At 40.2% G+C, this 23,850-nt stretch overlaps 1 pseudogene across 1 annotated transcript; it reads right to left on the bottom strand.

Moving 5' to 3' along the window:
• Window positions 1-7,362: 7,362 nt before the first annotated feature.
• LOC309812615 (large ribosomal subunit protein mL45-like) lies at window positions 7,363-8,306 on the bottom strand (annotated as a pseudogene). Its single transcript has one exon. The product of its transcript is annotated as a large ribosomal subunit protein mL45-like (transcript).
• Between the last annotated feature and the right edge of the window lie 15,544 nt (window positions 8,307-23,850).

Raw genomic sequence — 23,850 nt, 5'->3', positions numbered from 1 at the left:
GAGTGGTGTTTGGGCCCCAAAAGTCACCCCTAATTTCCCTTCATTCCTACCCACAAAACCTCGTCCTGTCCTCTCTCTCAGTCTCTGAACTATGTTTCCTCCCCTCTGTGATATGTGAGGATTATCTGGGGCTGGACAAGGGGAGGACAGGCAAGGCACAAGCCTCCTTCTCTGGATCTCTCTGGCTTTGAGGTACTGGCAACTCCTATCACAACCAGGGGAATCTTCATCACATCTGGTGCGCTCTTACTTCCTTTGTATTCTTCCAAATCTCTGTCTTCTGCATCTGGGCCTATGATATTGAATCTCAAGAATCAAGGTTTTTTCCCTTGTTTTCATGATCTGCTTCATCATTCTTCAATGAGCAAATCAAGACAGACTGCTCAGCTGTCCAAAGGAAGAGAGGGTAGCAGTCACAGGTAATAACTGGTGGGGAAAAGAGGTGAGGCATCCCTTAATATTTATAACATTTTCCCACCCCAGATTTGTTAAGTGTGATTCCATATGCCCAAGAACTGGAGATACAGAGATGAATATGAGAAAGTGCTTGCCCTCTGGAAGTTCAGAGCCTATCAGGAATTGTAGAATCAAACAAACTATCAACAGAATAAGTAATTTTGGAGAAATGAACTTTCCAGAAGACAGAAAAACTGGATAAAAAATATATATATTATTCATGGATACATGGACATTAACTCTGCTTTCTCCCTGCTGTTCTGTTCAAGGATCAGGAATGTTATAGACATTCCTTGAAACTAAAGCATATGGATTGCCAGAGTAAGTCTTGTCCTAAACAGTTGAAAAATTGCTGAGTGCCCATCACATGCTTGATCAATTATTGGTGTAGCATTAATTGAAGTTTCTGGATTTGATAAGACTCTATCATGAATGGTGTCACCAGCAGTTCTCAAACTTTGTGATTTACAGTCTTGTTGGCCTGGAATAAGCACGTTCTAGATGAGGTGCATCCTGACATTTGTTGAGGAGCAGGTATTCTGAATAATCACTTCAGGATATACACTCCACTCCCAAAATCTTCAAATAGTAGTTCACTTACAAAAGAATAGAGCTGGGAAGGCAACCTGAAGATCTCTGCTGAATTTATTAATAATGAAACTACCGCCAATACATATAGGCAATGTTCTGCAGTCTACCGCTAGGGAGGTATCTTGACTCATACCTAGCTCCCTGTGAGGTTCACTTCTTTTAGGAGTTCATTTCTAAACTTGACACAAAAGGAAAAGTTGCTGATATACAGTCATTTTCCTTTCTCTCAGGAAAATTATTAAGGACTAATATTATTATGACAGGTTTGGAAGATTTCAACATATTCCAGGCTGTAGCAATTTGACACAAAACCTCAGAAGTGCACAAGTGGAGATTTGGTTACATTTTCAGATAGAAAACTTCTATTACCCAGGCAATCTTTAGGATTAAGTGCCGTATAGTCACCTATTTATATACATAGATAGAATCTGCTCTCAGTCATAAAATGACAGCGGCAGCTTATCACCCACATAATCCCACCGTATCAGTGAACTAGAAGTCTGAGAAACTTCTGCCCTTCAGACCAAAATATCTGAACATAAACTCTAAGGAGACAGCACCTTAGATTTAGAGTTCCGGTTTGATTTAACCTTAATTCTTTTTATAAAACAAAATCGATCTTTTTCCCCCCAAAGAGCTTCACTAGCTATCTTGCTAACTAAGAAATCTTACTGACAGTTACAGAACAACCAATGGGAGAGTAGCCGTGAAGGAACTGACACAATTGAATCCCTGTTATCTTTGCTGACAAACAAAATTCTTGAAAGGATGCCCTTGCCTTTGAATGGTTACAATTAATCTGCAAGCCTCCAGGGTGGAGGAACTGAAAGGTATTTGCAACTATTGCAAAGAAACAGAAAATAACTGGCTGTCCCCTTATTCCCCCTCTGGCTCACTCTGTAAATTTTCACTACCTAAGCAAAAGTGGTATTATGAATATTGAGAGGCTTTATCTCATGGGGATGAGTTAAAACTTTCTGATACTGTTATGAAAATATCTGTTATTGAATTGTCATAAGTTTGAAATAAGTAGGATCAGCCTAAACGTACTGTTCTGTTTTCTGAGTTGGTCCCTAGCATTATCAGCCAAAAACTTGGTGGGGGTACTTGGATTTTATCCACATACATAAACAGATTTTTAAATATAGAACACAAAAAGAATCAGAGTCCTAAAAAAAGGTCTGTGGTCATCAAACCATTGAGGCATCTGCTTATTAGTAAAAGTGCCATACGCAGTTGGAAACATTCTCTGGAAGTCAACCCCAGGATAATGGAAAGATAAAAGCAAATGATAGGTAGCAGAAGCTTTGGAAGAAATGTAAAAGTTAGAGAATTTTTTTTCATATGAAATATTGCTGGAATAAACTCAGCATCAACTTTTGATAGTAAAAACTCTTAGCAAAGTATAAAGACACAGGGAATTCCTTTACATGGCAAAGGTACCCATCTACTAAACACCTACTACAAACCAAATAGTAATATGTAGAGGAATCCTTTTTGTGTCAGTAAGAAGGTAAGAAGCCTGCTATCATGCTTAACAAATTCAGATGGAAGGTGCTGGGTAGTGCAGAAAGAAAAAAGGAAGGGAAAGAGGGAAAGAAGATTGGGAAAAAAGAAGAAAGCAAGAGAGAGAAAGAGAGGTCAAGGGAAGGAGGAAGGAAAGAAGAAAAGAAAGAATACAAATATTGGAGGAAAATAACAGCATTATTTTTTGCAAACAGTGTGTAATTTTCTATGCAGAAAATTCAGGAGACGCTGCAGACCAAAAATTAGAGACAAAGAGCAAGTTCAGAATGTTTGCTGAACATAAAATCAATACAAAAAAGTCAACTACATTCCTGCAAACAAATCACAAGCAATTAGAAAATACAATTTTTTAAAGATACCATTTAAATGACAAAGTAATCTATAAGATACTTAGAAATAAATCTAGCAAAAGATGTCAGAATTTTAGTGAGAAAAGTACAAAATTCTAAGGAAGGATTTAAAATTTAAGTATTTATGGATGGTAAGAATCAATATCTTAAAGATGTCACGTATTACCAGATTAATCTATAAATTAAATGTAATTTCAGACAAAATCTAACAGGCTTTTTCATGCAACTTGACAAGGTGCTTCTAAAATTTATATGGAGGCAACCAGACATAAGCAAAAAGACAATTCTGAGGGAAAAGGACAATGTAGGTGACTTACTATATCATATATAAAGATGTTATGCAGGGATAGTAATTAAGAAATTATACTATTTGCCAAGAACAGACAATCAGAAGAGTAGAACAAAATAGAGAGCCCAGAAACTAATTCTTGCTTAAATGGACCTAAATTTACATAATATAACAGAGATGAAGTAATGAATCAAGGGGGACGTGGATGGACTCTTCAATAAATGATGCTGGAACAGCGAGTTAACCAGGTGGACACTAAGTGCTCAACAATGTCCAATTTTCCTGTCCTACTAGACAGACTAAAGTCAACACTTCCACACTACCTTGCTGCCGGTCAGGCCACATGACAGGCTATGACAATGACCTATGTGCAGAAATGATATGAGCAGGAGTGGGAGTTCCCTGCACTCCCTTCCTACAACTCTAACAGAGGAAGCTGTATGTTCTGAAAAAAATGGCAGACCTACTTCCGCCTGGGTCTTTGAGAGACCTGTGGAGCAAAGAACTAACTATGCTCACCCCACCCCAGAATGGCCACCAGTGTTGCACACTTATAAGAAAGCAACAAATCTTTGTTGTGTTAAGCCATTAAGATTTAGAGCTTAGTTTGTTACAGCAACATAACTAGCTTATCCTGATAGTGCAGTTATCCTATGTGCCAACTAAAGAACGTCACTCGCCATCCAGCTCTACAAGGATTAGGTCATTAGCCACCGCAGTATCTGACTTCAACACACCCGAAAGGAGGTCAGGTGGAGATCAGGACTGAGGCATTCTATGCTCTGGGAAAAACTGGCAAAGCACGCCTTCAGATAGTTAGATATTTTCAGGAGAAAATTTTACGAACCTAATTTCTTGCATCTTCTCATACCCCCCAAAAAAAGCACTAAAATCATTAATGGAGACATCTGCTCCTCATGAGTAGCAGCAACCCTCTACCAAGATGCATGCTGGATTGCACGTACCCCTTCACCAAAATCATATGTATGCTGACCTTCACCCCTACCTCTTTGGAACAGTTCCTCAGAGCTATCTGAGAGGTTGTCTCCCAGGCTACAGTCCACAGTAAGTCCCCAAATAAAGTTGAACTCACAGTTCTCTCATTGTGCAGTTATTTTCAGTCAACATATGGAAAAAAATAAATAAAACTAGATCCCTACCTCAGGCCACAAGTGGATTTTAATTTAATTTAGACCTAAATATGAAAAAGAAAAACTTTAAAAATTCTTAGAAGAAAATATAAAAGGATACCCTTCTGACCATAGGGCATAAAAGAGTTCTTAAATAAAATACAACAAAACTCAAACCATAAAAAAAAATTGATAAATTTGAGTACATTAAAATTTTAAAACTTCGCTACAACAAAAGACACTATAAACAGAGTAAAGAAACAAATTCAATTTGGAGAAGCTATTTGCGACCACATAACCAAAAAAGATTAGTATCTAGTTTACATAGAAATCTATAAAATGATAATATATCACACCCTGAATAAAGAATAGAAACATTCATATTCTAATAAATATAATTGTAAAGTACACACATTATATATAAATTATGTATAGTATATATTATAATAAAAAGGAATTTCATACAATAATATTTAACTAAATAAAGTAGATGCAGATGCTTGTGATCAGAGAAACAACCTAATAGCTATGACTTGTGGCCTGATAATCTGCTCTGCCTCTTAGTGCTTCTCAGTGCTGGAGATCTATGTACCAATTTTTTTCAAGTCTGGTCCTTTATGTTTCTCTTAGGAGTTTTTTCCCCTAATGAGATTATAAACTGTCAAGGATGGGGTTGAATTCTGCAACCCACATGCCTATTCTGCCTGCAGGTGTTTTTGGCTTACCTGGCATGATGCTTTTTCAAAGATTTAATCTGAATATCTCTAAGTAAAGCTGTGAGTCTCCTCCATTCACAACAGGCCCCACTATTCTCTACAGTCTTATTTTCAGCACAAGTCCACATATTTCTTAGCTTCCTGATCTCTATATGTATTAGAGTTATTATTTCTGCCTATGGGCAGTGATTAGCCTTCATTTTTTTAATGGATAAATCTATAAAGTCACTAATGGCCAGACAGTGTGCTATTTGCTGAAGCAATGCAAATAAAACACAGTCCCTGTCTTTGCTGGAGCTCAAAGCCTGTTAGAGACAGACATAAGTAAATAAACTGTAACACTAGTGAGTGCAATTAGAGCTATACACAAGGTAGCTCCAATAGCTAAGAGAGACTGAAAAGCAAAGGTAGGAGGGTGGAGGGGTGAGTAGAGGCTGTGTATAAAGGCTCCTTAGAGGAGATAATACCAGAACTACATTTTGTAAAATAAATTCCCAGGCAATCAAAAAGGAAATGAGCATTCCTGGCAGAGGGAACCTCATATCTAAAACCACAGGTAATCTGTATGGGGAGCATATCAAGTACGAGAAGGTAATGGGAGATGAGGCGGCAGCTCAATTATAAAGGGCTTTGTATGACTTCATTAAAACTGTGGCCCTACTGCTTGTTAAATGGGTGACTTTAGACAATTTGTTTAACCTTTGTGTGTCTTAGTTTCCTCAAGAATCAAGTACAGATAATATTTTCTTCCAGTGTTCCAATGAGGGTTTAATGTGATAATGTTCGGTTAAATTCTTAGCATAGCACCTAGTACAATGAGATGCTATCAGGAAATGTTAGTTTAATCTAATGCATAGGGCAGTTCCCCAGGCCTTCTGGTCACTTTGATGGCCTTTCTATGGGGGCCCATTACAGCATTTCTTCTTAATGTTTATCTGTAGTCTCTAATTTTTCAATGATAAACGCGTATGACTTTCATAATAGAATTAAATAAAGCCTTTTTTATAATGATGACTTTTTGGTAGGCATAGACAAGCTTATTTTAAAATTTATACAGAAAGGCAAAGAACTTAAAGTTGGTAAAACAATTTTGGAAAATAACAATAAAGTTGGAAGAATCACTCTATTTAGGCTAGAATGTCAAGGCTTACTCCACAGCTACAATTATTAAGAGAGGGTGATATCTGGCAGAGGGCTAGACACATAGACCAATGGAACAGAACCGAAAACCCAGAAATAGACCTACAGTGAGAGAAGGAGAGAGAGAGAGAGAGAGAGAGATTGATTAATTTTTAAAATTGGTTCACATAATTGTGAGGCGCTAGAAAATTCAAAATCTTGCAGAGCAGGCCAAGCCAGGCTGGAGAACCAGTGAAGAGTTGATTTTGCAGTCTTGAATCTGAAAGCAGTAAATCTAGAGGCAGAATTCCTTCCTCCCTGGGGAAATCTCAGACTTTTCTCTTAAGACTTTCAACTGATTGAATGAAGCCCATCCACATTATGGAGGGAAATCTGCTTTACTCAAAGTCTGCTGTGTAAATGCTAACTGCATCTAGAAAAATACCTTCACAGCAATATCAGACTGGTGTTTGGTGGAGGGAGGGGGAGTGGGGTTTGTTTTTTGTTTGGTTTTTTGAGGGCTAAATGATTTCTTTGGATTTACATTCCCCTGTGAAATACAAATGATGATTCAGCAAGTCCATGCATGAGAAAAGACCCTCTTAATGACACCATCTTTTATAAACACTAATTATTTTTCCCAAGTCTGGATTTCCTGGAAGTCACATCACTCACAATGAAGCTTATCTTTCATTCCTGCCATTTTAAAGGCAGGCCTACTTCTAGCCTGAACCAGGAGAAGTACAGAACCCACAATTTGTCCAACACCCTGACAGTGTTTTATTTCAAACTCTGGTCCCTGCCCTGTGATTAGAAAGAAAATTCTGCCAGTTTGCTCCTGACAGCCTCTGCTGTGGGAAAAACTGGTATCAGACGTTCTCTGAAACATACTGCCTTTCATCTAGACTCGGAAGCTAGATGTGCAATTAGTAGGAGGAGGAAGAGGTGGTGGTAGTGGAGGGGGAGGAAGAGGAAAAGGAGGAAGGGAAGGGGGAGGAGGAGACAGAGGTGCATGGCTGTGCATACCAGCCACCCACCTGAGCCCAGCCATCAGCCATGGTTGTTGAGGATGAGACTGCTAAAAAGACCTAAGCAGGATGGGAGAGAACCAAGGTAGTTCCTTCTACAGCATCATCGAGATGGATGACTTCCCAGCTCCTTGATTCATAGACTTCTCTGCTTCCAGCCACCTCACCCATGCTTCATCTCAGGAGTCATTTTTGCCATCAGGTTAGCTGAGGCTTATGGGCTTCTCCTTGTGGTTCTTCCCACAGTTTCAGCTGGGAGCCAGAGATCATTACTGTCTTAAGGTTGGGCTGCTTAGGAAGTATCCATGGGGGTACTGTTGCATAATCCAGCTCCCAAAGGGATTTATCAGGTTCTTTTCAAATACAACATACTCCAGGACATCATTGGCCACATCTTCCTGTCCATACATCAAACAGCCAAACTGGTCATAGACAGTCAGAGTCTGCTGGATGTGCATGAGGACAGTGACCTGGCCATACATGTTGCCCTGCTTTCGCAGACTTCAGCAGTGAATCTGAACCACTGGAGTGGCTCTAAAGATTCTACAAAGTTCTGGCAGATGGGCTTATGTTTGATGTCCCAGACCACATCCAGAAAACAGTGATTAGTCACCAAGGTGTGAAGCCAGTCGTGATCTAAGTTGTTTAGATAAATGTGAGCAGCAATGAAAATATCCTTAGCTTTTTCAGGGAAGTCCTTCATTTTAAAATTAGCATCATATTCTTTTATCTTCCGAGTGGACAATTGTGAGGCAACATTCTTCTTCCATTGCTCAGTGCTCTGTGTCAGGCTTCCTTTGAAAGAAATGGCATGAGAGCATCACCCTCAGGAGGAACACAGGCATTGAATACACCAGCTGTACAGGTCAGATGTGTGAGATGCTCCAAACTTTCCAGAGGCATGACCAGTCTCACTTTCTGGGCATTCTATAAACTCCTTTTCTGATTCATATTTGGGTTCACAAGTAGGGGGTATGAAACGTTTTTTAGTTCTCACTAGAACTACAGCTGTGTACTGAGTCACCAGGACTGGCTGCAGAGACCACCATTCTAATGGTCTGGATAAGCAAGACAACCTCCCCCGGCATGGGGGCTGCCATTTTTTTCATGCAAGGGCCTCTGGAATGGGGACTAAGAGCGAAGAGCCTGGGACAGGTGAGAAGGCGCATAGGGTGGAGCTAGCTCCATATGGAATCCAACTGCGCACCATAATCTAGCCAAATTGACACATAAAATTAAACATGACAGTAGCTTTTTTTGATAGCCAAAAAATAGAAACGGATTAGTGACTAAACAAACTTGTCCATCAATACCATGAAATACCACTCAGCAATTTAAAAAAAAAAAAAAGAGCAAACCACTGTTGCAGGCAACAACTTGGATGGACCTCAAAGGCATGCTAAGTAAAATAAGCCAGCCTCAAAAGGTACTGTATGATTCTATTTTTTCATTTAATTTTAAAATAACAAAATTATGCAGATGGAGAACAGATTGGGTTTAGGAATGGGGACAGGGGATGGGTATGGCTATAAAGGGATTGTAGGCAAGACTGATGGAACAGTTCTATATCCTGACTGTGGTGGTGACTACACAAATCTACAAATGTGATGAAATTGCATAGAACTATACACACACACACACACACAATTGGTAAAATCTGTGTAACCTCAGTAGATTCTACAAATGCCATTTGCCTGGTTGTAATATTATACTATGGTTGCCCTTAAGGAACTGGGTGAAGGATACATGAGACCTCTTTCTATATTATTTTTGCAAATTCCTGTGAATCTACAATTATTTCAAATTAGAAGTTTTAAAAAGTGTGGGGGTTTAATTTGGTTAGGTTGTACCCAACCAAATTAATTATTCACAACTATCTGTGACCTGCTCACTGTACATCAACTATATTATATAAACTTTCTGTTGGTAATTTTGTGCTCCATTTTTAAAATCCATGAGCCTCTGAATGTTTCTCCAAAACCTGTAAAAGATTAATTATGGTCAGCCCTATTGGCAGACACCAAAAGAAGCTTGTAACCATCGATAAACCACAATTTATTTATTTATGGATGCTTCTCTTCTTTTACCCATAATTTCCTACTCGTGGAGGGAGGGAGGCAGGGAGTTTTCTTTGGCTGACTTGGTGTTTGGCAGCCACTTCATAGTGAAACTGGCCTGTGCTGGGCAACTGAGATGCAAACCAGCAGGTACAGAGAGAGAACGACAGGTCTGGAAGACAAAGATTCCTGTCCAGATCTACACCTTGCACACAACGAAACCGCAGAAATGACTACTAATATAGTGCAAGGCGGGGAGGGGCATAGTTTTTCCATCAGTAAAACTTTGATGCCAAGGGGGCCATGTGCCCAACTCAGAAGGCAGAGGGATGGTGATAAAAGGAGCCATCTAAAATTAAATTGTGATTAAGCACCAGGATCGAATTACAAGATAAATTTCAAACGGTAATAAAAGTTTGCAAAGTCCTAGGTGAGTTTTCTGAAAATGTCAATTGATATGCATTTACATATCTTACATGTATCTATATGGTTCCCCAATCAGATTGTAAGTTCCTCAAAAGTTGGACCCTAGAGTGGCTGGTCTAGTTTGCTGCAAGTACTAGCATTCAGTAAATTACAGAAGGCTACTCACATGTGCTCAGTACCTAGTCTTGGCATACTTTTGCACATGCAAATTCATTCTGTTTAATCCTCAGAACTATGCCATTAGCACATCTTATTGCCTGCATTTTGCAGATGTGGAAAAGCACTCAGAAAGTTTTAGTGACATGCTCAAGGATTTATACAGGCAATAAGTGGGAGGACTGACAGTCAAATATAGGTCTGTGTGTCTGGCCCTAAGACCGTGTTCTCTCAATATCAATCAATAGTTCATGATTATAGTTTTAATGACACAAAAAGTTCCTTAAGTTGCTTTCTGAATCAAGCAATAGTAAGTTATGCTCTATATCATTTTAGTGTTAATTGAAATTGGGAAGTCTGGATATAGTAACTCTTTATAGAGAATATAATTCGTCTATAGTGCTTCCCAACATAAAAAATGATATGTTAGAGGGAGAGAAGGGAAAGGAAAAAAACTGAAAAGAGGAAAGAAAGGAAGGTTGAGTCTGTGCTGGCTTTAGAAAGGAGCTTTATCCAAGTTTCAGAGCACTGTGAGGTTATTGCAAATTCTGAATTATAGCAGTTTCCAATTACAAAAATATTTTGGTGACATCTTAAATCTTGCAGGTAGTATTAGGAACTTGTGTTGAAGGACAACACAGATTGTTTGTAACAGCAATAGAAGGTACAAGCCTTGCCCCATGCAAAATTTTTACTTCTACCAAGTAATTCCAGAGGTGTTTTTTTTTAATTAAGGGGTAATATAAAACAAAACAAAAATATCTGATACAGCCTCTCAAATAGAGCACAGGATTAGAGCTGAAGTCTAAGGTAAAGTATGGAGTGAACTGCATTAGCTGCTGAAAATGTAGAACTTTACTTGAGTCCTGTATTCCTGGAAAACAGGGATGATCAATACATCCTTTTGTATTTCAGAAAACAGCTTATTGCCAAGAATCACCCTTTCATATGTAACTTATATATAAGATGTTACAGAAAAACCCAAAGAAACCTTTTGGCCAGCCCAATAAAACTCACAGATGACCCCACTGTTTATCTATGACAAGGCCAGACACAGACCTTTGAAATTTCCATTCTTTGTCTTATAAAATATTGGTTGAACTGTTTGTCCCCACTGAAAAATCTGGACACTAACGTGACTTGACCAAGCTTTCATCAGGCTTCTCTCCTTCCCCCAGGACCCTGAACTGTGGGCCACCCTTGAGCTTAAGCAAGCACTGGGACACAGAACAAAACCCCTTAACAGCCTCTCCTGAGAATCAGCTGACCACAGAAAAAAAGACATTTTCTGCTGAACTGACCAATCAATCCCCTGTTCCCCCCCAATCCCCACACTCAGATCTTTCTAAACTTCTTTACTCCTCCCTTTAAAAGAAACCCCTTTCTGCCTGGCCTTGGCAACATTTGTAGATATTATTATGGTCAGAGTCTTCTGTTGCAGTAGTTCCTTTCCTCTTACTGTAATAGTCCCCCCCACCCCAACTGCAAGAGTCTTTTCAAATAAAGTCCCTCCTTACCTAAGTCTGGATTTGTTTTTTATTTGATACTACCTAAAGATGGAGTTTCTAATATTTTTGGAAGTATTTTTCTCCTCTGTCAAAATTTGCTTTTATTTATGATTTCTCTTTTATGGATTTTAAGTATTCATGCCTGGTTCAGAAGTTACATAGGCAGAGGGATCAAACCCTCTAAGGGTGTTAACAAGCTTCCCACATACCTCTTAGGTTCAAATGGAAATGAATAGCTAGGAGGGCTGCTTCCATATGCAAACACCTCCGGATAATCAATTCTATTCTAATATCTTGCTGGCTGCAGAATTACAGCTTCTGGGCCATTTAATTCACTTCCAGCTAATGCCTGAGGTGCCAATGTATACCAAAGAAAAAAGAAAAAGTAGATCAAACTAAAATATTTCCTTAGCTCACAGCAAGTTAAAAGCCTGGCCAACTACAAGTTTCACAGAACATCTCTGTCATCTTATCCCTGAACTGGCCCAAATAAAAAGTTTGCTAGTGTTTACAAACTATCCACTTTGCACCTTGAAAATATTTGTGTTATCACAAAAGCTTCAATGGCATTATTCTCAAAAACAAAAGTGAGGATACCATAGACTGGCAAAGGGTATTTTTGGCTAGTGCATTTAATAATAGGTAAAGTCATAAGTAAGTTAAAAATTGTAGATCACATTTAATTATGCATATTTAATGAATTACTTACTGAAATCATAGCTAACTTTAAACATCCAGAGTATGTAGTATCTATAGTCATAGGGTGCTTTTGCTGATTCTTGCTCAGAAGTTTCTGGTACACACTGTCATAGTCTCCAGGATCAGCAGTGTGCTGCAAAATGTTTAAAAACTGGCTCTGGGGGAAAGGGTAGGCCCTGATGGGTTGCACTTGCCAATTTCCACGGTGTAAATACTCCCACCATGGCTCATTTGAAGCTATCAATGTGACTGCACTTGGAGTTGAGAAAGAGATGCTCAGAAACACACCATAAAGATACAATAGAAGTAAATAACCTCAAGAGAGCATAATAATAAAATGGAGTAAGATAATTAGGAAGTGATGAGTTTTGAGTATATATAATTTTGGGTTTTAATATAACTTATTTAACTGTAAGTTTGTATAATTTAACTTTTAATAATGGCTGTGTGAAACAACAGGCTTGCAAAATCCCTGGAAATTTAACAGTCAGTTTCTGTATGCTGGCACAAGCTGGTACCAGTGCCCACTAGTGAGTCCAGGATCCATCCTTCACTTTGGCTACAACCCCTAGAGGACTAGGTAACATTATTTAAGACAGGAATGATTTGGCTCACAGAAGCTTAAAGGATTTTACTGGCCAAAAGGCATATACTACCTGTGGTGGGTTGAACTGTGGCTCCCAAGATATATGTCCAACTGGATCCTGTGAATGTGAGCTTATTTGGGAAAATGTCTTTGTTGATGGAATTAAGTATCTCAAGATGCGATCATCCTGGATTATCTGGGTGGGCCCTAAATCCAATGACCCATGTCCTGATGAGAGCAGACAGACAGAAGAAGAGAACACACAGAGATACAGGGAGGACGTCCACGTAAAGAAGGAAGCAGAGACTGGAGTGATCCATTTATAAGCCAAAGAATGCCAAGCACTGCCAGCAGCCACCAGAAGCTAGGAGAGAGGCATGGAACAATTCTCCCTCCTAGCCTCCAGAAGGAACCAACCCTGCTGACATCTTGATTTTGGCTGGCTAGCCTCCAGAACTGTGAGAAAATTAATTTCTGTTTTTTTAAGCCACCAAGTTTGTGGCAATTTATTATGACAGCCTTAGGAAACTCATACACTACCCCATGACAATTAGTCTTGGTCAAACTGGGCTCAGAGAAAGAGGTTTTGGAGACTTTAAAAGCTATAAATTAATAACTTGGAAAATTGTGCAGCACTGTAATCATGTACAGTCATAGTGGAGGAGACAGGTGAAGTTTCAAGGGAAAGACAGCTTACTGGTGGTATTCTTCTCTGCCATAAAATGTCATCTCAATACTCCTTATAGATCAGGCATGGCTAGACTCCCTGGTGACCCAGACATAACCTCAAACATACCAACAGCCAAGGCTTATTTACCAGGTGGGGGGAACAGATGTTCTTAAATTTCTCAGTGATAGCCTTCTTTTTTACCTCCAGAGGTTCTGCTCCTGTTTTACAGAATATTCTAGCTCTATTAACTGGGAAACAAAAGGGTAAAGAAAAAAAAAAACAAAACTGTGATATGTAAACATCCAAGAGACCTTGAAAAGAGTAGGAGATTTGAAATTTTACAATTGATTATGATTATTAATCTGACTACATAATTTTTGGGGCCCAGTGCAAAATCTCAAGATAGTTCCAGCAGAGCATTAAACCAAGTGAGATCCCTTCTACACATGGGCCTTGTGAGACTGTCTAAGTCACATGCCCATGAATCCAGCCCTATTAATGGGATATCAGACCTAGCTATTACAGATTAGAAATTGTGATACTTGCGCCTAATATACTATTCTCAAAATTTTTTTCAGCATTCTTACTTCCATTTAGAAATGACCGGCCATATATCTGTTGCAAATAAATGCTGATATGCACTGAATTTTTTTTACATAAATGTTCATAGAAGCTTTATTCACAATCACCAGAAAAATGGAAAAAACCCATATCTTTCATCTGGTGAATGTAAAACAAACCGGTATATGCATACCATGGAACACCACCAAAAAGCAACAACATGGATGAATCTCCAAGACATCATGCCCAGGGAAAGAAGCTAGCCTCCAGAGGTCATATCATGCATGACTACATTTATGTGACACCTTAGAAAAGGCAAATCCACAGGGATGGAAAACAGATCACTGTTTGCCAGAGATTGGGGTGGTGTGAGGGCTTGACTACAAAGGGGAAGCATGAGAGAATATTTAGGAGTAAGGGAACTGCTCTGTGTTCTGATAGGTGATGGTTACATAAAACCACACATGTGTCAAACCCTTAGAACTTGTACATCCCCAAAATTTTTAATTTTATGGTATGTTAACATGGAATTTTTTCAAACGAAAATAAAATTTGGCTATATATCCTAACAAATTTCTCTTAAAAAGTACTTTAAATATTCCATCTGAGTTTCTGCCAGAGAGGCTGCTTTGGGGGGCTCTGCCACATCAGTCCTGATATTCTGTGAGACTGTTTTTCCATCTGTAAAACAAGATCAGTCCAGAGCAGTGATTTTTCATTCATCTTTCTCCCCAGTTTCATCCTTAGGCACTTCTTTGTGAGGTAGGGGCACATTTGAAGAGAAAGAATGTTCAGCCTCCACTGGGCCTCAGACCCACAGATCTGCATCAATCAGAGCGGTTGTGCTTTGGTTTATTTCATATATTGTCTGCAGAACTTTCATTTAGAATAGTTGGTCCCAAGCCACATGGTTAGGTACCCGAGGAGTTTAAACAATCCCACATTCCAGGGCCTAGTGGTAGGGCCAACTCAATTGTCCCTTGGGCAAGTGCCCCCGTAGAGCTTGGTGGTTAGCCAGACTGAAGCACTGGTTTAAATGGTCAATGATTCCAAACATCTGTTTGAGGAATAGCTGGAATCATGCTCCTTGATTCACAACTTTTGGATATACAATGGGATTCTGAAAAGGCTGCTAAGTCTAGGCTTCCCCTGACATACCGTCTGAAAGGAACTTAAACTTACCCTTCCCCCGACAGGATGGATGATTTTGGTGAACATCACTTTGCAAACAATAAAGGGCTGTGCATAGTTGGGGGAAATGCTGTTATGAGGATGAAGGCATGGACCAAGGACCAGCAGGGCCTGAGAGTAGCATTAATACTAAGAGCTGCCCTTTACTCTAAGCAAGTACCCTGTGCCAGTCACACTGCTAGCAATCCTTTACTCCTCACAACAACTCTGGGAGAGAAGGGCTGTCACTGTGGAGACTGATAAGGAAACTGTACCTCTGAGAAGCTACAGGTCACATGATAACAGCACCAGGTCCCAGCCCACACCTCCAACCTTCCAAGCCATGGGGAAGTCTTGAGGCCAGATATCAAGCCTGCTCTCTCAGCACTCACCCCCAGAGAAAGGGACTAATGCCACCTTTCATCAAAGGCTGCTGGGAAGTCACCACAGGCACCTTGAGACCTTGCCATCTGGAACAGCACTCAAAAACTATTTTTGGGCTTCCCTGGTGGCGCAGTGGTTGGGAGTCCTCCTGCCGATGCAGGGGACGCGGGTTTGTGTCCTGGTCCAGGAGGATCCCACATGCCGCGGAGCGGCTGGGCCCATGAGCCATGGCCGCTGAGCCTGCGCGTCAGGAGCCTGTGCTCCGCAGCAGAAGAGGCCACAGCAGTGAGAGGCCTGCATACCTCAAAAAAAAAAAAAAAATTATTTTTAAATTTTATGTAATGAAATGCTTTCTTCAAAAACTATCTTATGCTTAAGTCCAATCTATAAACCCAGAGTTGGACTGCTATGGTTGAAGGTCGGGGGAAGAGTGGCCTGAGGCTCCCAGGGCTCCCAGAGCACCACTTGATGATCACTTATCTAGCAAACTGGCACTTACTGTGAGAGGTACAGGAGCCATGATGCCTAAGGCCCTGGCTCTGCCATTCAAAAGAATGAAGTGGGATTCTGGCTGACTTGCTCCTGAGAAGTGGGACTAGGGGAGGGCTGTAGGACTCCAGGCCTGCCACTTGCACTGAGCACTGCTGGCAGGTCCATCTGAATGGGCACCACCTGCCTCACCTCCTCCCTGGCCTGGCCCCAGTGGTCGTGCCCTGGCACTCACAGGGTAGGAAACTTATTTTCACCATCTTATATTTAGGGAGTTTTATTCTTCAAAGTTATGGATTATAAGGTTAAAAACTGCAGTCACCCTTCCTTTTTTCTTGGCCTTATAAGAGCCATCATCTGATTTTCTGTATCAACTAAAGTAGAATGTTCAAGTTCAGATCTTGGTGTAGGATCAACTGCAGACCCACACCTCTGACCCCTGGGGCAGGGGCTCGCCAGGATGGCTCACCATTTGGCTTCCATCAAACCGACCTCTTTCTCATAGACGTCAGTAATCACATCCATCGGGGAGTTGACGGTGTGCTCAATGTTCTTACCAAACAGCTGGAACTTCTAGTAGACAAACTGCTCCCAAAAACCGTTGTTCGGTGGGATGACTGCAGGCGCAGCCTAGTCCCGGCGTGGGTGTCTGGCAGGGCCGGGCCTGGTCCTTCGCGAGGCCACAGAGCTGAGAGCGGCCGAGCGCTGGAGCAGAAACGGCGACTCAGCGCAGCAGAGGGTGGCCCTGCTTCATCTCTGGATCATGGGTGCCCTCAGCAATAGGGCCCAGGAAGTCGCAGAGGCGCGAGATGGGTGCATCGGCCACAAGCACCTGCAGCTACTGGGTGTCCTGGTATAAGGTATTCTCTACCTCCACCGAGACGTTGATGACCATAGTGATCTGGTTGCAGGACAGCCTGAGCTTGTTGCTGGCGGCCACACCGTTGCTGATGTACAGGCTGCTGGTGTTCTGTGAGAGGCTGCTGGCAGAGGGCTGCAGGAACCGAACCAGGAGGGCACCTGGGGTGCGGTCACCAAGGTGGAGGGGTGGTGGCCAGCAAGGAGCAAGGGCTGCATCTTTCTCCTGGGCTGAGTCCACTGAAAACTCTCAACCATCGGCAGGTGGGCTCCTTTAGGGAGCAGCCACACCAAGAAATCTCAGGGAAAGGGTCTGGGAGAGAGAAGACAGGTCGCAACGTGGGAGCCACAATTCCCGCTGGTCCGGCACTGCTCTGGTTTCCATGGCAGGCCTGAATGGGCCCTGCCTGGTCTTCGGAGAAAGCCCGGCCTCTGCCTCCCTGGCCCGGCACTGTTTGGGCCCTGGCCCACCCGGTTACCCATCCACGATCACGACAGGCCTCACGGCTACCCCTGTCGAGAAGTCCACATTGAATTTTGTTGAGCATTATAAATAATTAGGTGATTCCTCTAAATTTCTTAAGGAGTTTGGAATGCAGTTCACTATCTCTTCTAAGCACAAAGAGAAGAAAACCCGTTTAGTCTCCCGTATTAGATATTAAATCCAGAACAAAAACTATTGAGAATGGGAGCACTTAACATTGGAATGGATCTTTAAGAAAAAAGCCCTCTCTGGAAAACTTTAGGATGGAACAGACACCAGTTACCTGGGTCATTTCAGTAAAGTCATCTAAACAGCTCTGAGAGCTGGGCCCCAAAAGCCAAATGAAAGACTCCCAAAAAACAATCCAGAAGCGAGAGAAAATAATGTCCTCAACTACCTAGAGTATTTTACTGATTTTCCAAGAGATATCTGTGTCTCCATAAAAGCAAATACTCACATTGGCTACTTTTTCTCAAGTACCTGGACAGTTCCCCACTGGCTGTTGTTGTTACTGACAGTTATTTAGGATTCATGATTCACCAGACTGTAGCTTAGAGGCTCTGGAGAGACACTGACCCTGCCAACATCTTGATTTTGGACTTCTGGCCTCCAGAACTGTGAGAGAATAAACTTCTGTTGTTTTAAGCCACCCAGTTTGTGATATTTTGTTATAGCAGCCCTGGGAAACCCATACACCTCTGTAGTCTTTTACTCATGAAAGTGTACCTTAATGCAAGCAAATGAGAGGGACAATCTTATAGAAACAGCCTTGAATTCACTCTTTTTTTAAAAAAAAAAGTATTTCCCAAACCTCATTATTTTAAATGTAATCTGTAACAAACAACCTATGACACATTTTGCAACCAATCACAGCACACCCAAGCAACCAACCCAACTGCCTGTACTAAGAACTGCCAATCCCACCCAACACTAATTTTACTGAGGAAATGGAGCTCCCAAGAGGCCAAATGGCTCACCAGCTTAACTATGTACTTATCCTCATATCCACCATGTTCTAGCAAGTTCCTTGAGCACAGGTAGAAAAAGACAACTTGAGGAATGTAGAGGATACCTCATCATTGCTCACATCAGTCCCCAAGTTTTGCCCTCTGACTCCAGTTTAAGTCGTTTTGTGCACGATGGCTGAATGCTGAATCTTCCATAAGCAATTAGGATCATAACTCTGACTTTGAAGGCTGATAAAGTGATGTATTCAGGCTGCTGTACAAACCAAGAAATGGCTCAGTGTACTGGGATTAGGATGTGACAACATCCTGTGTCAGGGCATAGATCTCATGCAGGAGAGGAAGAGTGTCTGTGCTTTGATATTGCCATCAAGAGACTCAGATTTATTATTAAATCCTCATTGAGTAGAAAGACCAATGGTGAATTTATCAAGAAGCCTGCAGTATAATTTTGAAGAGAGTGATTTCTCTGCACCTCAAATAAAAGTCTATTACAGGCCTCAAGTATAGCCAAGATAAAATGTAAGAAATTTGAACGTAAGTAATTTATGAGTGCAATTAACTAATATCTTTAGCCTGAAAAATTGTCCTCTTGGTTAGGATGCCCTTCCAACAAGATGACTCTTGCTGACCTAGATTTCTCACCGTAATAGTCCTATTTGCATCCTGCCTAAATGTTAATTTAGTTGTCATCCATGTTTTGGAAAATAATATATCTCCTATTTTTGAGACATAGCCAAAAAATTTATAAGAAACTAATTTCTCTGCCAGTAAATCTAGTCTTCTTAGAAAGAAATTGAAGAATCACATAAGTAACCTAAACATTCAAACAACACCTCTAAGGAGATCCAAATACTCACCAAATAATCTAGTTCTAGAGTTTGGGTCTAAAAACCTGAGTTAAAGCAGGATAACCTCCCTAAGGCACTAGAAGAGGAAAGAGTCAAGGGCAGTGCTGGGAAATGCCAAGGGTCCAGAAAAGCCAGCAGATCTGCCTTCTAGCCAAAGGGATTGCAGTGGTATCTATATGAGAGAAAAGGTTAGGGCCAGGAGCCAGGCAGAAAGAAAGCCAAGAATACAATCGGGAGAAAGCAATTGAGGTCCTTGACAATGGCTTTTAATAAAACTGAAAGGACCTAAAATGCCAGTGAGTCAAAGTAGATTAAAGACATGATGAGGTATTTTTCTTAATACCCACTGCTGACTTTATTTATAAATTAAACAAGAAGAGAGGGACGTCCCTGGTGGTCTAGTGGTTAAGACTCCGTGCCCCCAATGCAAGGGGCCCGGGTTCCATCCCTGGTCAGGGAACTAGATCCCACATGCATGCCGCAACTGAGAGTCCACATGCTGCAACCAAGACCCCAACTGCCGCAACTAAGACACAGCACAGCCAAATAAATAAAGTAAAATATTAAAACAAAAAAAACAAGAAGGGTGACTTGGTCTATTAAAAAAAATAGGTTTTCTCAAAACCACTTAACTCCTGAGCCAGTCACAGTTCCTATTACCTCTTATAGTCTGTAAATGTGCCTGCCCTGCTCTCAACCCTGAAGCAGTCTAAAGTATACATGTCACCCATTGTAGGATCACTATGATTGATTGGATCAATACTAGACACAGGATTCAAGACCAGGCAATTCATTGTCTAGCCAACACCCAATTAAAGTAATTCCTCAAGAATTTAAACTAAGAGGTATACAACTGTACTCAGTGGGTAGAATGTAATTGAACTAAAGGGACGTGTGACTCTGACTTAGCTCACCATTTTGGTGGAGACAGATGTGCAAATAGATGATACCAATCCGCAGAAAAAGAGATTGAGGCAACATAAAGAAAGAGGCACCTGAGAGCGTGTGGTCCAAGAAAGAGTGAGAGGGAGAGATGGGAAAAGTAGCTGCCTTGGTAACTGATGGCATAGCAGTCCTAAGTCACAATTTGTATGAAATATCTATAAGGACTTTGTCTCAGTGAAGTTTCTGTATCCTTTTGACAAATGTCTCGAATTTTGTCAAATTCTCAAAGTTATGTGATTTTGGCTAGAGCAGCACAATAAGTTTTTCCTCAAATAATACTCCTACTATTACCAGATGGCCCTTGGGTGGGCAGAACTGTTTTCCAGAGAGAAAGACAACTCTGGGAAAAGAGCAGATGCTATGAACAAATTATCAAAAGTGTACTCCAAAAAAAAGATTTGGGACTTCCCTGATGGTCCAGTGGTTAAGACTCCGTGCTCCCAGTGCAGGGGGCCCAGGTTCGATACCTGGTCAGGGAACTAGATTCCGTGTACAGCAACTAAGAGCCCACATGCCACAACTAAAGATCCCGTGTGCCACAACTAAAGATCCCGTGTGCTGCAACTAAGACCCAGTCCAGCCAAATAAATAAATACTTTTTAATAAAATAAAAAAATAAAAATAAAATTAATGTACATATATACCTCTGCATGTAAAGCGGTATAAAATATTATAGATTCATTGGTGTTAAATGGGACAAACTTAACTCTTATTTTTGGGAAAGCTACAATAAGCTTCACCCAGAGGTAACAATTGTTCATAATGATCTCAAATTCCACTGATATACATATCCCTTTTTATTTCTCTTCCTTATCCTTCAAGATAATAAAGACTACTCTGAATGTTACCTGAGGGAAAATCAGTGATACCTAGATGTTTCTACAAGATGAATTCTAGGTGAAAAAAGTTGAACAAAGTTAAAAAAGAAAGAAAAAGGCAATTTCATCATTTTTACAAATTTTGCCTTCAGTGGAAGGCAAAATTCAAAAGGGAAAATATGCTGTGCAAAGAATATTTTTGATGCTTTTTGCACAAAGTATGCAGGATTACATAAAAAGAAGGGGGAGGGGAATAACAAGAGGACCTAGATTATCAGACAGGCACCGTTAGTTCCAACATGAAGACCCAAACATAGTCACTCTAATAAAATCATATTTAAATGACACATTCAAACCCATACTCAAAATACAATCATGCCAACAAAACCAATAGAAAGAATTCACTGTGTTTTATTCAGAGGAGGAAAGAAATCTCTAAAAGAAAATGATGATAAAAAAGCTAGCAACAGCATTCTACACAGAACAGTCTGGTAGGCTGTCATTTCTGAAGAACCCTGCTCTCAAGATGGTTTAATACAAGGCAGTTCTTTCCAGAGAACCCGGAACACTGTAATGATGATTCAAACCAGGTAAAAAAGAAACAGTAAAAAGAAGTGTTGAAGGTTTTCAATGTATTCTTATCTTAAAAGACATTTTCTACTACTTCAACAGAAGAGATTCCTTTGTGGTTGATTTTACATGCTTGCCTTAATAGTTTCTTTTGTGAATGGAAAAAGGCTTCAAATTATTGCAGTAAAGACTAATAGCAGCATGTCCAGAAAGAATTAAGACTTACAAACAGATCATTCTATAAAAGATGCTGTTTGTATCAACTCTGGTTATCAGAATTCTTAGGGCAATGGGTAGAAAGTGTCCATTCGTTATGGGTATCTATACATAAATATATCTGGATGGCATATTTAACTCTGAAACAGAAGATGACAAAAGATTTTTGGGGAAGGATAAGCCCAAATGGTGAAATGGAAATCATGTATACAGTATTTAATGGGTAAGTCCATGTACTATGATGATTAAGATCTCAAAGCAGAACAATTTAGTTGAGTAACGGCTCCACTACATACCAGTTATGTAATCTTGGGCAAAGTAGTTAACCTCTCCAGGTCCTCATCTATAACATCAACACAAGAAGACCTATCTCATAGAGTTATTTGGAAAATTTCATAAACAAACACATAAATCACTTAACACAGAGCCTGAGTCACAGTAAGTACTGAATAAGTCAATGTGATGATGATTATGATGATGATTACAATGACAGTGACAACATCAGTTTCAAGTGCCTCCTCATTATGAATCCAATAATGATCTATGTGACCTGTGTGTCTGCTCAGGTCCAGTCCAAGCTTTTTTTGTCCCCATGTTCTCATTATCCTACTTATCATTCTCTGTGTTTCCCTAGTCTTTTCCAATGATTTTAGATGTGGGGAGGCCATTTTCTTATTTCAGGTTCCCAGTAGTTGTTCTGAGTCTTTGAAACTACAAATACATAAAGTTCTCTTTAGAATCTTTACAAATAGTTCTTCTTCCTTTATTATTACCTGTAAATGTGACCTGCTCACTTTATTTACTAGTATAGGAATGGCATGTGTTTGTCTCTCTGAGGCTGCAGTTCTTTAAACTCAATACCACTCTCTCATGTTCTTTGGCATGTCAGTACTTTAGCAGGCAGTCACATTCCAATTGGATTCCAACTGAAAACAAATTCCCTAAGTGTGCAAAAAAAAAAAAAAGGATACTTCCTTTATAACACCATTAAACATTATTCCTGACTATTAACTTATGTCATGGCTACTATTGTTCATCCTACACTAGCCAAGTATTGGACTCAAACAGTGAACAAGAAATGTTTGTTAAACTAAATTGGATTATAATGATACCATAGAACAGCAATGTTTCTGGGAGCCTTTGGACAATCTGTTTCAGCCTACTGAGGCCATGGCCACTGTTGTATGATGAGGCTTCCTTCATCTGGGAACACCTAGACATGAAAAACACTCAGTAGGAGATGATGATGCCACTGGTTTAGGATGGTCTATTCCCACAAGTTATGGGAAATGGAGGAAACAAAAACATGAGGAATTTTTCAGTCTTACATCTTATTCTATCTAATATCACATGAATTTTTGCATGTTTACTGCCTTGTAATTATTCTATTCATGAAAAAATTTAAGCCTGACTCTCTGCCCAAATAAGAAAGTAAATGTTTTCATGTAGTGTTGGCATTTCACATCATCCTGGTTTAAAAAGAGGGGGGCAGGTCAATTGGCCACCAAGGTAATAATCTTGAGGTCATGCCCATGAAGCTTAACCATGAGTGAACCATGAATGTGGTCCCCAATATTCTGATGTATAAATTATTCAAGGAAAGAGAAGTCACCAGCTAATGGCTGAAAATCCAGTATGGGTAAGACTGAGTGATTCCTTAATATTATATTCTAGGCAGAAAATAAAACAGAATTTGTTGGGAAAAGGAAAACTACCTATTTTGTCAATATTTGCGATTCTTGTTTTATACACAGCTTAGTCATTTGCCTCTGCTCAGAGAGTTTAGAAGCCACCCTTATAAAGGACCTAGAAAACTACATTTCATACCCTTAACCTGATCTTTGACAAAGATGGCAGAAGGAGACCAGGACAGTGGACCCATGCCAGAAGGTCAACAGTTCTCAGGACATCTTATCTGACTGAACAGGTGAGGTAAGCCCAGTCAGAGCATCTCATGTTCCATACCATGAGCAAACTGAGTACAACAACATTTCTTATCTGACCTAGTAAGTAGACAACACCCCAGATAATAGGTTGTTGAACAGTTAAGAAAGAAAACACTATCCAGTGTCCATGAAAATAATAAAAGAGTTAAATTCAGTAAAGAAAAAAAAAATACTACTACAAATCTATGTTGCATCCATAGCCTGGATAACCAGGGGGAAAGCTGCTATGTTCAAATCCAAACCACTGCCTAAACATACTCCCAAGTGCATAAGTAGTTTGGTTGT

The sequence above is a fragment of the Mesoplodon mirus genome, assembly GCF_964341445.2.
Source record: "Mesoplodon mirus genome assembly, chromosome: 2".
Taxonomy (NCBI): Eukaryota; Metazoa; Chordata; class Mammalia; order Artiodactyla; family Ziphiidae; genus Mesoplodon; species Mesoplodon mirus.
Note: the sequence above shows the minus strand (reverse complement) of the source record. Positions and strands in the feature narration are given on the sequence as shown.